Source organism: Notolepis coatsorum (assembly GCF_963971535.1).
Source record: "Notolepis coatsorum genome assembly, chromosome: 3".
NCBI classification, from domain to species: domain Eukaryota; kingdom Metazoa; phylum Chordata; class Actinopteri; order Aulopiformes; family Paralepididae; genus Notolepis; species Notolepis coatsorum.
Window position 1 is genome coordinate 3,661,951 of NC_140167.1, and position 16,742 is coordinate 3,678,692.

Sequence of the window (16,742 nt, forward strand, 5' to 3'; positions counted from 1 at the left end):
GGAGACAAAGCAATGCAAATGCCTACACTCGTGACCACAGACTTGATGAACTCACCTGGCGGTGGATGGCAACAGAGAACCACTTAATTAACATGAATTAGACACAGATGATGAATTTGCAGTTATGAAAATCTACCTAACTCCCATACTAACAATAACTAACCAGTCGTTTTCATCATCTCTTTTCAAGAGGCACATGAATTAGAGAAGTGCCCGAGATGAAAGATTAATGATGAAAACAACTTTACTTACAATCCCCTCCTTCTATTCTCTGTTTATAACCAATAACATCCATGACTATTCCTTAGACTATTCTTTTAACAACTAATACATTTCCATGACTGCAAAATATCAACCACAAAATTGAAACACAATTATCTAAATGTACAAGGTATACACGTACATTGATCATTTAGCTGACACTGTATGACAGGACATCAAAAAGGGCACAACTCTATCAGCTGAGTAACAATGTTCATCAAAGTGTTGAGTGCCACAGTGTATGTTAGTTTTATTAGTGTTGAGTGCTACAGTGTAGATTAGTTTATTAGGACAAATGCATGACAGTAAGGTTAGTTAGGGTTAGATGACAAAACGAATGATTGTTTTTCATGCAAAATTAACTGGCTGCCTAGATTTTATGTTTTTTTCCCCATGCTAAATTATGACGAGCCACACTGAGACATGAAGAACGCCAGAGAAGGCGTGGCGAGGTAAGTATCCTGAGGTACACCCAACGCATCCTGAGGTAAGATCAACTTCAATTTAACACCACAGACTATTTTATCTGATTCAAGACTTTGGCCATTCATTTACTAATTTTATTTAAAGCCTAATGCTGTAAGATCTAGTTAGATACAAGATCTGATAAGATTGTAGTGAATGTGACCTTCTTGACACAAGGAATCACTGCTAATGCAATTGGCTTGCATTTCCTATTTTCAATTAAGTGATTTTATTTACAATAAATTGAATTAACCCTAAATGATTTTCCTCTGTAGCAGAAAGGCGTTGAATCATTTATGTGAGGAGTTTTCTAAGGCAGTTTTTATCATCCTCAGATCACGAATTGGTGAGAGGACAGGACGAGGAACACAACCCAGCGACCTGAGCGACCCACGACAGCATACTACCACCAGGGACGCCGCCAAGGAGCTGCGGACACAACCAGAGGCGACGACAACAACCGTGGGAGAACCATCCAACCCAGCCCACAGACATCCCCAAGAAAGTGGAGCAGGGGACCACGAAGGAGACTGACCAAGGAGACACTGACGAAGAGGAGATCAACCTTTTGACGGCCTCCACCCCGGCACTGCAGACCACGACAGACCAAACCCATCACCTGCAAACGGGAACTGAAGTCCCCGACCATCAAGGTGGATTCCCATGACAAGATTGTCATCCGTGTGAGAGAGAGCGTCCTACTGACTAGCCACTACACCGGCGGGCCCTCGCCCTCCATCAAGTGGTACCGCAATGACGAGGAGAGGACAGCGAAACCAGCACAACACATTCAAAAACGCCCTGACCACCATGTCTCTGGGCCTGATGGGAGCCAAGCGTGAGCACAGTGGCGGATGTGTGGTGGTGATGGAGAGCAGCGCAGGCTCCAGGAAAAGAAGTCTACAAAACCACTATAGTTGACTGCTACAGGTGACCCTTGACAGGGAATGAACGGCGACCAGTGAATATTCCCGACTGCATCGTCAAGAAGAGACACATCAGAGACCTGTGGACCAAGAGACTTCTGAACGCCACATTGTCCACATTATTATGTATTTATTTAAATTTTACTGTGTTACTGTATTACATCACATTTGAATTACTTAGGTTACAAAATTGTATTGTCAGACAAGAAAGAATCAGTTGTTTTATTCTCTCATAGAAGAGGACATGTAACGTTGTTTTGCACCTGTATGGTGAACCATTGATAGTATATGCACTAGAATTACATACAGAAGCGATGCATAAGACGTTTTATCTCCTCATTTATAGAGAAGAAATGGAGAAAATTGCCTGATTCTAAGTAAAGACCAACAAAGCTGAGGCAATCACAGATGAAAGTGACACTCAAACTCAGATTAAATACAACTGGATCCTAAGTAATTTCATCAAGAATCATCATAAAATGTGCAAATATATATATATATATATTTGTGAACAGTTTCCCATAATCAATCATGTTAGTTTTATTAACCACCAGGTTAACGGTTGTTAAAATGTTTTTGTACACATTAGCCTTATGTGTAAATCCTATTCCTAATAATTATGCACACAATTTTGTTTTTTTCCCCGTCAGTCACGACATGAACGACTAAAGGTATGCCAAGATATTTGCACAGCGATAGCTTCTAATGATTATGTTAATTGTTGTTTGATATCAGAGATGAGGACCAATCATTGATATAGGTATTTTGAGCGATTAATAAAAGAAAAGGGTGATATCTATTCCCACATCTCTGATATCAAAATAACACAGACCGCAGTCCAGTCGATCATGTCATGAATCATGTATGTAAATAATTCTATTTTAAACTGTTATGCCAGTTTAACCATCACATTGGCCAAAATTTTCATTATTTTAATTGTTTTCTATTTTCACTTTTACCTGTTCCAAACAATCCTGGTATATTATACATTAATCTCACCCACATTATAAGAAAGAAAAGTGAGTATTGTGGTATAATATATAATGTTCTCATGTAAATATAGTCCCCTCCCCTATATCCCCTTACCTGTGCCCCCCCCCTCTCTGTGGAATAAGACACTCCCCTCCCCTGTGTCCCCATTACCTGTACCCCCCCCCCCCATCTGACCTATCAAATGGGACCACACCCCCTCCTGTTAACTATATAGATCTCCTCTTGAGATCTATCCAGGCTCTTTACCTGGGTCATTTCAGCTGATCACCTGGGGCGAGAGCCTCAGCCATTCTCTCTATGTATTCTATCTGTTTGGTTAATAAACCTTTGTTATTATCCAATCCTCGGTTGACTGAGCACATTCTTCATCAGGATGACTACAAATATCCCACACGAGGAAGCGTTGGTGATGCTGGTCACTGTAGAACTTTAGCCGCACGATACACTATACACAAATAAACTATTACTGACTTAATAGAAATATGTCACACTCGACGGTATAGCGCCAAACTCTGACAATTCAGTTATTAATTCGCACGCGGTCTCAATGCTCTATTTGGGGCCAAACAGGCCATACTTCACCGCACGGAGTATCGTGGGTGAGGCTTCAACTTATTGGGTAACTCTACGACTTCTGACTAAGTGCTTCTGTATTCACCTGCGCCATATTTATATGCACGGCGAACAATCTAGTGCCAACCTCATCTCTGTCTCGTATTCCTGGGCAAGGCCGGGCATGTACAGACATGTCTTGACGGTGACTTTGAACCTGACTCTGGAGGCATGGCCCTGGCGCCTGTGGACCGCTGTCCAATAGGAGAATGAAATATTATGGTCTGTACTAGGCTAAAGGGACATTCCGTGTATATGTACAAGGAATATACAAGGGATATCAAACGATATACAAATACTATGCAATATATATCAATCAATAAATATATATATTCGGTTTAATCTGATCCTTTGTAACAGCCGCCTCCTAATTAGTCCCACCTAATTAGCTAAGCAGAGACAGATTAACCGCACTGTCCACTACTCAATGTCTGTTGTGAGGGGTCGGGCAGTTCACAAAGTCATGGGGTCATGGTCGTCATCGATAGTATCGGGGAGCCTTGGCAGTTCTATTAGCCTCGCCACGGGTCGGGTGTAGATCCGTCCTTGGACGAGCACTTCGGCTGCTCGGACCTTTCCGTCGGCACCGGTGATCACTTTGCTTACGCGGCCAGCCGGCCACATAGCTCGGGGTAGTGACTGGTCGATAATCATGACGACTGTTCCTTCTGTCAAATTGTCTCTCTCTTTCACCCATTTCTGGCGGGTCTGTAGAGACGGTAGATAGTGGAGTAGGAAGCTGTTCCAAAACTTGTCAGCCAATACTTGACTGTACCTCCACATTCTTCGGCCGTTCGCTTCTTCAGGCCTGTACATTGTCTGTGGTAGCGCGGGGTCCGGCCGCCCCATCAATAGTGTGTTGGGGGTGACTGGGTCGACATCTGCTACATCACTTGAGACGTAACCGAGGGGCTTTGAGTTCAATACTCCCTCGATCTCCGTGAGGACTGTCATTAGGACTTCTTCCGCCACGGTCTGGGCCCCAAGCACGGCGTACAGGGCTGTCTTTATTGAACGTACTTCTCGTTCCCCAGTTCCACCGAAGTGAGGTGCGTTCGGGGGATTAAACTGGAAGTCAATCTGGGATGGAGCGAGGTGGGTCTTAAGCTCTGGGCCCATAGCTTGGAAGCTCTCTCTCAGCTCTCTTTCTCCGCCTTTGAAGTTTGTCCCGTGATCAGACAATAATATAGACGGTTTGCCTTTCCGCGATGTGAATTTTCGGAAGGCCATAAGGAATGAGTCTGTGCTCATGGTTGGAAGGAGTTCTATATGCATCGCTCGGGTGGTCATGCATTTGAATACAATACCCCACCGCTTCTCGGTTCCTCTTCCTTTCTTTATATACAGCGGGCCGAAACAGTCCATACCGGTGGAGTGAAAAGGCTTGTCGCCGAGTCGGAGGCGACAGGGAGGTAGGTCAGCCATCCGGGGTATACTGGGCTGCGCTCGCCACTTACGACAGTCTAGACAGGTTCGCTGGAAGCGCCGCACTGCTTCTCTCCCTTGCAGTATCCAATAACGACGTCTGATCTCCGCGAAGACTCTCTCTGCCCCAGGCGTGATGCACATCCTCGTCGTATTTCTTTATGATCAGCTCTGTGACCTTGTGTCGGCTGTTTAAGACTATCGGGTACTTGACGTCATCCGGTAAGTCTGGAGCTCTCCGCAGACGACCACCCACTCTGATGAGACCATGGGCGTCGCTCTCGGGGGCTAGGTGGAGCAGTCTGCTGTCTGATGGGACGGGCTTTGCTCCCTGTAGACAGTCTAGCTCATCGGGGAACGAGTCTCTCTGGGCTCGTTGTAGTAGAAGAAGTTCTGCTTCTTCGTAGTCAGCTGCTGTAATGTCAGTAGTGAGCTGAACCTCTGGGTGGTGCCACAGGAATGTCTTTAGCTGCGCACTCTCTAGGGTGACGCAATCGTCTATGTCGGGGTCTGTGGAGACGAGTGTGTTCAATCCACAGAACATAGATTTCTTGTTTTCGGCCTCCTCTTTACTCGCTTCCCGTGGGGTGGGTGTAGGCCACTCTTCTTCCGGGAGCTTGAGGAACTCTGGCCCGTCACTGTATAGGTTGTGACGGGTGAGGTCATCCAGGGACATTCCCCGGGTGATGACGTCAGCTGGGTTGTGTTTTGTGTCCACATACCTCCAGCTTGCTACTTCTGTTAAATCTTGAATCTCTGTGACTCTGACTCCCACGAAGACCTTGTATCTGCACGAATCAGACCAGATCCATGTGAGTACTGTCGTGGAGTCTGACCACAAGATTGTTCTTTGCACCGGAATGGTGAGTTCACGTTGGATTAACGTGGCGAGTTGCGCTCCTGCTAGGGCTGCGCAGAGCTCTAGACGCGGGATAGATTGTTGCTTTCGTGGGGCTATTCTTGAGCGAGCCAGGATGAAAGCAGTATGTATTTCTCCTCCCTCCTCTCGGGCACGCAAGTAGGCCACCGAACCGTAGGCTACTTCGGAGGCGTCGCTGAAGACGTGCAGGTCCATCTGGCACGTCTCCGGCCTCACTGTGGGTGGGAAGTAGCTGCGGCGTATGTTGACACCTGGGAGTGAGCTGAGTTCCGTCTCCCACTCTCTCCATGTGGATGCAAGGTGTTCGGGTATGGGGTCGTCCCAGCCCTGGTCCTTGTCCCATAACGCTCTTACAATCATCTTTGCCCTGGTGGTGTAAGGTAGAATACATCCCAACGGGTCATATTGTCTGGCGAGTGTTCTGTATACACTCCGTCTGGTGGTCGGTAGTGCAGTCGACCTTCCCTGCTCCTTGGTCAGGGGTGTGTGTTTATAATGGAGCGAGTCTGTTTTGAAGTGCCAGACTAGTCCTAATGTCATTTCTTGGGCTTCTCCTGGGATGGTCGCCATCCAGGTCTCGCTGCTTGCTGCCTTGTCCTCGGGGGAGAGGCTGCGCAATACTTGCGGGTCGCTGCTGGCCCACTGCCTGAGATCAAAGCCGCCTTTGATCAGGGAGGCGCGGAGCTTGAGTAGAAGGGCCTCGGCTTCTTCTGGCGTCGAGACGCTTTGCAGACAGTTGTCCACGTAGAAACTATTTCCTACACTTTGTCGGACCTCTTCATCAGCTGCTGGGTCCTCTGCAATGTGTTTTTGCAGTGCAAACGTAGCACAGCATGGGCTGCATTTGGTTCCGAAAGGGAGGACTTCCCATTGATAGATGGCTGGTTGCTCATCCCCGATCCTCTCTCTCCATAGGAACCGCAGCAGGGGCTTGTCCTCCTCCACTAGTCTCACCTGCAGGAACATCCCTTTGATGTCGCCGCTGATGGCCACCTTGTCTTGGCGGAAACGTAGTAACACGCCTAGTAGAGAGGGGCCGAGTGTTGGGCCGGGCAAGAGCTCTTTATTCAGATTTTGTGATCCGATCTGGTAGCTGCAGTTGAACACAATACGATCCTTGCCGTTGTGGTGGACTTTGTGGTGCGGCACGTACCATGATTCGGTCGTCTGATCGGCCTCTTTAATGTCAATTTTCTTTATGTGTCCCGCTGTGATTAGCTTGTTAATCTCCACGCGGTACACCGTCTCTTGAGCGGGGTCTCTGGCTAGGCGCCGCTCTGTGTTCAATAGATACCGCTCCGTCGCTTCTTTTGGGGCGTGGAAGGTAGGCATACCCTCTCGCCTCAGGAGTGGAGTTGCGTATCTCATCACTCCGTTGACTTTGACTCTCTTTGTCCCCTGCTCGAGGAGGGCTATAGCGTAAATGTCTTCCTTGGAACGAATGTCTTTCTTTTTGTTCTTAAAGGGCATTGTCTCTAGTGTCCATAGCCTCTCGACATGCTGTAGGAGGGTGGTGTCTTCTTCTGTCACTCTGGAGTGGAGGCAGCTAGTGGCTGCTGTTCGGTTAAGAGACTTAGCGAGGGGGCCTTGTAGTGTCCATCCTAGGCGGGTCTCGACTGCTGCAGGACAGCCTCTGGGCCCTGTGTGGACCCGGTCTATCGGGACGATGAGGTCTGCATGGTCGGAGCCTATCAGCAGGGTCGGGGTGGCACCGTCTATGAGCGGTATAGGTAGTTGACGCAGGTGCACATATTTATCCATCAGCTTGGCGATGGGGTAGGTGTACTGCGACAGGCCTATTTCTTGGCTGGTGAAAGCGTTAGTAATCCTATACCGTCTCTCTGGCTGCCCGCTTGCTGCGATAGTGAAGGAGACATTCTCGCCCTTTATCGTCTTTAGATCTCTTCTTATTGTCCGAATCGTCATCTGGTTTTCGCTCCCCCGCAGCCCCAGCTGGGCCGCAGCGGACGCGAGGAGAAGGGTCTTCTCTGACCCCTCGTCAAGGACGGCGTAAGTGTCCATGACCTTATCTTGGTAACTCAGTGTTACGCGGACCACCTTTAAGAGCACCCGGGTGCCCCCGCTGCTGGCGGGGTCAATGTACATAACACTTGCCTTTGTGCTGCTTGAGGGTGCAGGCTTTCTTCTGTTACTGTCGTGTAGGACATCTAGGTGGGCTCCGTCACACCGACTACACCTCTTCTTTAAGCGGCAATCGGCTGCCATGTGACTGCGCGCACATCGGTAACAGCGTCGGTTGGACTTTATCCATTGACTCACCTCGTCGGCGGTCATCTTCTTGAACATGTCACATTGTGACAACCAGTGTTCCTTTTCGCAGTACGGGCACACCATCTTCCACTTCTCTTTCATCGAGGGGGTACTATGGTTCTTGCTGCTCGGTACTGATTCTGATTGGTGCATGACGGTCACCAATCTGCGGCCATCGTTTGCTCTCCTAGGTCCCTCTCTGGAGCTTGGTGTGCTCCGCATGAACGTATCCAACCGTAGGCTGTTGACTTCTCTCGCCAGGAAGTCGGCTAGGTCTAGGAGGGATGGCTCGGGACCGTTAGGATCACGGTGGTCTCTTTGCCGCCTGAAGCGCTCTTGTCGGGCGGGCGGAAGCTTCTCTAAAATCCTCTCGACATTAGAGTTTGCGTACAGTTCGTGCATACCCTTTTCTCTTTGCGCCCCCAGCATCCCTACCAGGGATTGTACCTTGATAGACAGGTCATCTAGTGAGCCATTGTCTGTGGCTGGGGGTAGGCGGTCAATATGCCTTATCTCTTGTATTACGTAGTCCCATATGCGTCCATATCTTTGGTCGAGTGCTGCTAGAGCCACTGTGTATGGGGTAGTAGAGGTGGCATAGGCCAGCGCTATATTGTGCGCTCGGGGCACCTTGAGGTGCTTCAGTAGGATAGCATACTTGTACGGTTCATCAGCTACATCGGACATCATTGTCTCTAAGCACATTCGTAGCTCCGTGTACTGTGCTCTGTTCTCGTGGGTGAAGTCCGGAAACGTCGGTGTGCCAATGTATGATGCCATGGATGGCTGGCACATCGGTGAGCGTTGGAAGAGAGGCCTCCTAGGCGAGTCTCCTCTTACGCCTCTTGGTGGGCTGGTACCTGCTGGGTACCATGGCCCGCGTATCCAGGTGCTGTTCCTCGGGGCTGGTCGTGCGTCAAGCTCACCCGTGAATTGAGTCGGGGGTCTGTAGCGCAGAGCCGCGGGGGTAGAGCCTGGGCTGTACTGGACCTCCTGGTCCTGTGGAGTACTGTGCTGCTGTCGGGCTTGACTCTCCTCCTCTCCCTCTTCTTCTTCCTCTGGCAGGTCCTCTAGATCCTGTAGTCGTCTATTTAGCCTCTCCGCGGTGTAGACCGTTTCTTCCTTGTAGCTGGGTCTCACTCGGACCGGTCGGGGAAGGGGTTCGGAGGGGGGTATAGGCTCTCTCTGGTGGTCGGGCTCAGGGTCGCTTGATCGGGTAGGGGAGGGTGCCCTTGACCCTTGTCTTGACGAGGCCCTGGAACCCAGTGCGGAGGGAGGGGGTGTTGCCCTGGTGATCAGCTGCTCCATTATATGCGCTTGTAATCGGTCACGCTCGGCTTCGCGCTTGGTGAGAGCGAGGTTGCGCTCTGCTTCTCTTTGGGCACCGGCAGCGGCGCGCTGGGCTTCGGCGGCGGCGCGCTGGGCTTCGGCCCGGTCCCTTACCATATTCTCTTCCGTCTGAAGGCGTCTAATCTCTAGACGTATACGATCTTCGTCGCTCCGTTGCTGCGCCTGAAGGCGATCTCTTTCCATGGAAGAATGTTCGCGCTCACTAAGCGTCTGTGCTTGGAGTCGATCGCGCTCTGTTGAGGCTGCTAGGCTGGCGAGGAATGCCTGTGCCAGCATCTTGTCCGCCTCGCTGGGGGAAGACGCTGGTTGAGGTGATCCGCTCCTGGCAGTACTCGTTGGAGATCTGTTCTCCTGTGGCGAGTCCTGGAGATCCATCTCCGGGGTGCTCTCCTCTTCTTGTAGCGGGTAGAGTTCCATCCCTGGAGGGCTGTCTTTATCCTGGAGCTCTCCGGGGACTACTTCTTCGGTCTTGGCGGGGGGTAAAGTCATGTCGGGTCCCTCCTGGTCCCTACCGTGAGCTTGGTCAGTTACGTTAGAACCCACTAGGGCCTCTATTGGCGGGGTAGCCTGGTCGATAGGGTCGGACATAATTTTACTATCTACTTTTTCCGCGTTTACCGTCTGTAGAAAGCTAGGTAGTATATTGGCAACGTAATCCTCTAAGTACTGAGGTGTCTGCCGTCTACGCTGCGGGCGATCTACTTTAGGAGAACCGTTTGTGGAGTGTTCATCATAGGCCATGTCAATATTAATACCACTATATTAATATTACACTAGTTACCCTCCGGCTCGAAGGACCAATTGTAACTGAGGGGTACAATTCCCTGACTGTATTGATAAGTATGGTATCATTAAACCACTACCGCTTTATGTACTTTAATTACTGGCCATACAGTACATGATATATAAATATGATGAACACTTCCCACAATGAATCGGTTCCACACAAAGGTGTAATCAAGTATTTATTGCAGCAAAAGGTACATAATATACTTCTCTATTTTACTTGGATGCGCTTATAAGGCAAAGGAATGTGCGTAGGCAAATCAATAATGAATGTCCATTCTCTGGTTACGCAGGAGGTAATTATACAACCTGAATCTTAGGGAATTATATCTATGGTACACTAGTAATATATAGCGGGAGATACTGGAAGGGTCCCCCCGGTTGTAAGCCAGCAGGGGTAGAGGATCTGTCGGTAGTAGAGAGTCTGGTCAACGATGACTAAGGAGACTCCAAGTACAGGAGACGGTGCAATAGCCTCTTGATCCACAGACGAATACAGCTGTTCTCCGTAGACTGTAGCTCCACAGTGAAGAAAGCTAGCCGGCCTCAGGCTCTCTGAGGCGCAGGCTCGACGTGGCTCCTCACAGGGTAAATCCCACACGTGTAGGCGTCGGCGATTCTCCGCTCCATAAATCACAGGACCAAAACAAATATAATCCAGCCGCAAAGGGCTATGTAGTCGTCGGGTAGATTAATCCAGTGTACATGTCCACACGGTTCTCGTCTAGGTCTCCTCGGGTGAAAGCGCCATGAAAGCAGCCCAGCCTGGATAAGCACTCTAGCTGATACGAGGAATAGTTGGTGATGCTGGTCACTGTAGAACTTTAGCCGCACGATACACTATACACAAATAGACTATTACTGACTTAATAGAAATATGTCGCACTCGACGGTATAGCGCCAAACTCTGACAATTCAGTTATTAATTCGCACGCGGTCTCAATGCTCTATTTGGGGCCAAACAGGCCATACTTCACCGCACGGAGTATCGTGGGTGAGGCTTCAACTTATTGGGTAACTCTACGACTTCTGACTAAGTGCTTCTGTATTCACCTGCGCCATATTTATATGCACGGCGAACAATCTAGTGCCAACCTCATCTCTGTCTCGTATTCCTGGGCAAGGCCGGGCATGTACAGACATGTCTTGACGGTGACTTTGAACCTGACTCTGGAGGCATGGCCCTGGCGCCTGTGGACCGCTGTCCAATAGGAGAATGAAATATTATGGTCTGTACTAGGCTAAAGGGACATTCCGTGTATATGTACAAGGAATATACAAGGGATATCAAACGATATACAAATACTATGCAATATATATCAATCAATAAATATATATATTCGGTTTAATCTGATCCTTTGTAACACTCAGGGAACATTATGATAGAGTCATAGCAAGGGACCTGGGAGACACAAGACAGTATGATGTGGAGGCTCTTAACAGAGCAACTAATTGGAGTAAAATGAGATATAAACACAAATTCACAACTAGCTCTGTTGAGACCCTCCACACCATGCTGAGAGATGGGGAACGTTCCACACTGGAACCCACAGTGAGCTTAGCCACAGAGAACCTCCCACATCTGACCCAGACCTCTCCAGTAAACAACCTGGCCCCTGGCGAGTAGACACCCCACTCTGACCCTAACCCTAACCTCTATCCCAACCCCTTTATCCCTGACCCTAACCCTAACCTCTCTCCCAACCCCACTCCTCACCTCAACCGATCCCAGCACAACCCAGATCCTGACCCGATCCCTTACCCCAACTCTAACCCTAACCTCTCTCCCAACCCCACTCCTCACCTCAACCGTTCCCAGCACAACCCTGACCCGATCCCCTACCCTAACCCTAACCTTAACTTCTTTCCCAACCCCACTCCTCACCTGAACCGATCCCAGCACAACCCTGACCCGATCCCTTACCCTAATCCTAACCTTAACATCTATCCCAACCCCACCCCTACCGGCCAGCCGTGTATAGGTGTAACAGACTGACAGCCAATGAAATGGGTGCATTTGTCACGCTGTCCAAGGAGCTGAACTGCTCTCGTGCAGCCGTGTTCGAATCCCGGTCGGGGCAAAAGCCTGTCATACATTATCAAAGATAAACAGCTATGTTGAATCAATAAACATGAATATCACTAAATAAACATGAATATTGCACATATTTAGATTATAATAGTAAAGCTATACTAGTTAAATGGTTGTGATGGCAAAGTTTGCGTCAGGTTCCTTACTGTATATTTGCATATCGTATGTCAGGATCGCGGGAGACCAGGGTTCAATTCCCCGACGGGGAGAACTCAAATTTTCAAGAGCACTATCATTAACTCTATACATGCAGCACTTTTAGGCTCTCTTATTTTAAACAATTAGGGACCAAATTGCACTCTTGTTTAATATAACACCTTGCTCTAGGCTCCACAAATTTTTTCCTTTAAATCTTTTTCTGTTTATTTCCTTCACAAGCTATTTCTTTCCCCCCCCCCCCCCCGCCCCCTTTTTTCCCTATGAGTGAACAGAAGTATTGGGGACAGACTAAATACCATCCCTGTGCCCGTGCCCACTCCAACACTTACTTAGTGTTGGGGAACAGTCCCCTAACCTAACCATAGCCTGCGCCTGGGATGGCATTCCCCCAATACTTTTAAACTACATCACTTAGGGAATGGTACAGCAAAGAGGACACAAAAACACAGCAATTGTGAATACTAACCCTCCAACCCATAGAGGGCAGTGATACCTGTCAGGGGACCTTGACAGGCACACAGGAAGGACTAACCAGAATCATTTCCTGAAAGTCAAACCCTCCACCTCCTATATCAGCCATGCGGTACCATTCCCTTCCTCACCCTGATGAAGCCTAAGATGGCGAAACGTCGGACCTCACTCTTTTAAACATACTTTTACATTTTTATCTTTTTATTCTTCAAAGACCTTTTAATTGTTTTTACCTTTTTTACTAGGGGACCTTTCCCCCCCCCCCCCTTGTTTTACCCTACAAAGGAATGCAGCAACAACAAAAAAACAAATCCAGGGGTCCACAAAAACTGGCGAGTATCCAACATCAAGCCCAGGTGTGCACACTGAAGAGGACTCTCTGAATAAAGCACCAGTGGACACCCAAAACCAACTCAACTAGAGACAAATGGATTTGCAATTCCTAAGGGAGTCAAGGGACTGAAAATACATCAACAACCCTAACGGACCCAGTTTGGAAGCTTAACACAGCCCAAAACTGACACCCCTCTCCTTTTTAAAGTAAGTGGACCTTAGTCCTTACTTCAATCATTTCTTTGTTTTAACATTTCTCCCCAAATCCTGTTTCTTTTCTCCCACCTCTCTCATAACTTTTTTTCAAAAATAACCTAGAGCAGCACTCAGCACCCTTTCTTATTGGTTTTATTCACCTTGTATTATGCTTAGCACTTTTAAATTGCATTTATCATTTTAAATCCCCACTGGGCATATTAGGTTATGAGCCCACATTAGCTGTCCTTGAGTTAAGTAGCTTTTAAACTCAGCTTCTACACAGTGACTCGGTGCTGACTGCTCTATTAACATGACAGCTCACCTCCACCATAGAGGTAGAAGAGGGACTAGGGGAACGAGGTTTGGGGAGTGGTCACACAGAATGGAGGAACAAGGTCAACAAGGTCAACGGGTCACTCTCACTAACAGAGTCCCCGTTGACTTGACAACAACCAAAAAATATTTTAAACTCCTACAGGCCCTCCACCACTCAGAAATCCTACAGGAGGCCCAGAATAAACAAGCTGCCCCCCCCGGCATGTTGAGACAGGTATTTAAACTGACAGAATTTATCAAACCCTCCTCTCCTGATATAATTACCACAGAGAGAGTGAGGGAAAACACTAAAGTTTGGTTAGAGCAGAATATGCTAATACTCAGGGAACATTATGATAGAGTCATAGCAAGGGACCTGGGAGACACAAGACAGTATGATGTGGAGGCTCTTAACAGAGCAACTAATTGGAGTAAAATGAGATATAAACACAAATTCACAACTAGCTCTGTTGAGACCCTCCACACCATGCTGAGAGATGGGGAATGTTCCACACTGGAACCCACAGTGAGCTTAGCCACAGAGAACCTCCCACATCTGACCCAGACCTCTCCAGTAAACAACCTGGCCCCTGGCGAGCAGACACCCCACTCTGACCCTAACCCTAACCTCTATCCCAACCCCTTTATCCCTGACCCTAACCCTAACCTCTCTCCCAACCCCACTCCTCACCTCAACCGATCCCAGCACAACCCAGATCCTGACCCGATCCCTTACCCCAACTCTAACCCTAACCTCTTTCCCAACCCCACTCCTCACCTCAACCGTTCCCAGCACAACCCTGACCCGATCCCCTACCCTAACCCTAACTTCTTTCCCAACCCCACTCCTCACCTGAACCGATCCCAGCACAACCCTGACCCGATCCCTTACCCTAATCCTAACCTTAACATCTATCCCAACCCCACTCCTACCCTCACATCACACCCTAACCCTACCCTAAGGGAGAACTGCTGGCCTATGAAAATGACAGTGGAGGCCCAGTTGGAGCCTAGACCATCCTCGTGGAACCACATTTCTTTTAACTTACATGAGAGCTCCTCAGAGGAGGAAAGTCTCCCAGTCACTACCCCTCAGGTAAAGCAGGCCTTAACTGAAGTCAGTGAGAGGTTGGAGTCAGAAAAGGAACAAGAGAACCCCACTAATTATGGGTTTGCGAAACAGAGAAGAGAGAAACGTTCTGCCTCAAGGAGAGGGGAGAGGAGAACGGGCGATTCCAACACAGCATTACATAACAGTAACATGATCTCTTCTCTGTCTCCCCTAGCGGCACCGACACAGAGACTCCGGGCGGGCAAAGAACAAGCTCCAGAACAAAACAAAATAGGTGGCGACACTGACATGATGATGGAAAAAGCTCAAAAGGACACAATAAAAGTCCAGAGCAATCCCCATTCTGAGTCCTGCCCTAAAATCTTACAACATCTGGAGCCCCTGTCCCAACCCCGCCTGGAGTCCACCACACACCCTAACACTTGGTACAAAATTAGGGACTGGACTGTGTCGGCGGTTAAACCCACTCTGGTCCTGGGAGACTCCAGCCTCTCACTTATCCCCAGGTTTGTAAATCCCCTAGTACAGTTAGACAACTACCCAGGTGCTGCATTCAACCACATCAGGGAAATCCTAAAAAAAGTGGAGACTCCCTTTAAGGAAGTAGACATATTAATACTCGCCCTAGGCATAAACAATGGTCTACTAAAACAATCCACTACCACAACATGGAAACAGCTCCAACAGCTACTCAAAACATGTAGTAAAGTCTTCCCCGCAGCAGAAGTTTATATCCCTATGATTTATGTCTCAGATGGGTTGGACCAAGCCCATCAGAACCGACTACGACAACTCAACGACAGGATAACCAACATGAAGGGTTGTCTAAATACTGAACTGGATTTAGACAAATTCGTAATGGATCCGAGTGACCCCATGCTGTGGACCCCAGCAGCAGCACAAGCCATTTTAGATAGCTGGCTGGACGACATAAACTCCCCACTCTCTCCATAAGCCAGGAGAGGAGAGCATGTAAGCCATGGAGCCTGTAGGAGAATTTGGTGGACGGCAGAGGGCCAGTGAAAGGTTTAGAGAGCACTGTTTTTATCCTTTTATTTATTTATTTAATGAATTACCTTATTGAGTTTCATGTTTGATATATATTGTTTTATTTTATCTTATTTAATTTATACTATATACTTGCATGAACCCTTGATTCTAAAATATCTAATAATGTGCATGGCTTTTTACCTTTGTGTGAATATTTATATAAGCACTTTAGATGGCACTCTTGATGACCCCTTTCACTGACCACTGCACCTAAATGAAAGAATTAGTAACCCATGGCAATCTACTTATATATCATTCAATTACATGCCCTGGTCTTGGTTGACAATGGAAACATGACCTGCTTCATTATTTATTTGAATCACCTGATTTTAAACATCTAATAGTATGTATGCTTTTAACTGCTGAAACTCACAGCACTTACCTTTCTCCCCCCCCCCCCCCCCATTTATATGGCTCCCTTTTAAACTATATTTAAGTTCTCAGGAGATGTATCAAGGGTCCCAACTGTAGAATGGCTAGGGGCCAGGAGAGGTCAAAGACCCAGGTCACAGGCCAACTGCACTTAGAAGCACAGACCTTGCATTATACAATAGCTCCCCCTAGTGACTATTCCAGATAACAGGAATGTGGAGTTGGGGCCTTGAATATGACCCGACTTGAACTCTCACTCAGAGAAGGTGCCAGTATACATGTATATCCTCTCCCAATGACTTGACTTTAGTTGTCCTCATTAGTATAGTGGTCAGTATCCCCGCCTGTCACCAACAGGCCAGCCGTGTATAGGTGTAACAGACTGACAGCCAATGAAATGGGTGCATTTGTCACGCTGTCCAAGGAGCTGAACTGCTCTCGTGCAGCCGTGTTCGAATCCCGGTGGGGGACCCTGATGTAAACAAGACAAACGTCTTTCTCTGCTCTGCATCCCCTTAAACATTTTGTGTGTATTGAGCCATACTGTATTGTACCCATTCTGCAATCAGTTAAATAAAGTTTTCATTAATTCATTCTGTCCATCTGTCTCTCTCACTTGTTTAATCTTTCACTGCAACACTGGTTCTCTCGCAAAACCCCAAACGTTACAATGCCCGCTACGATTGTGCAATAAAACAATAGTTTCGTTTG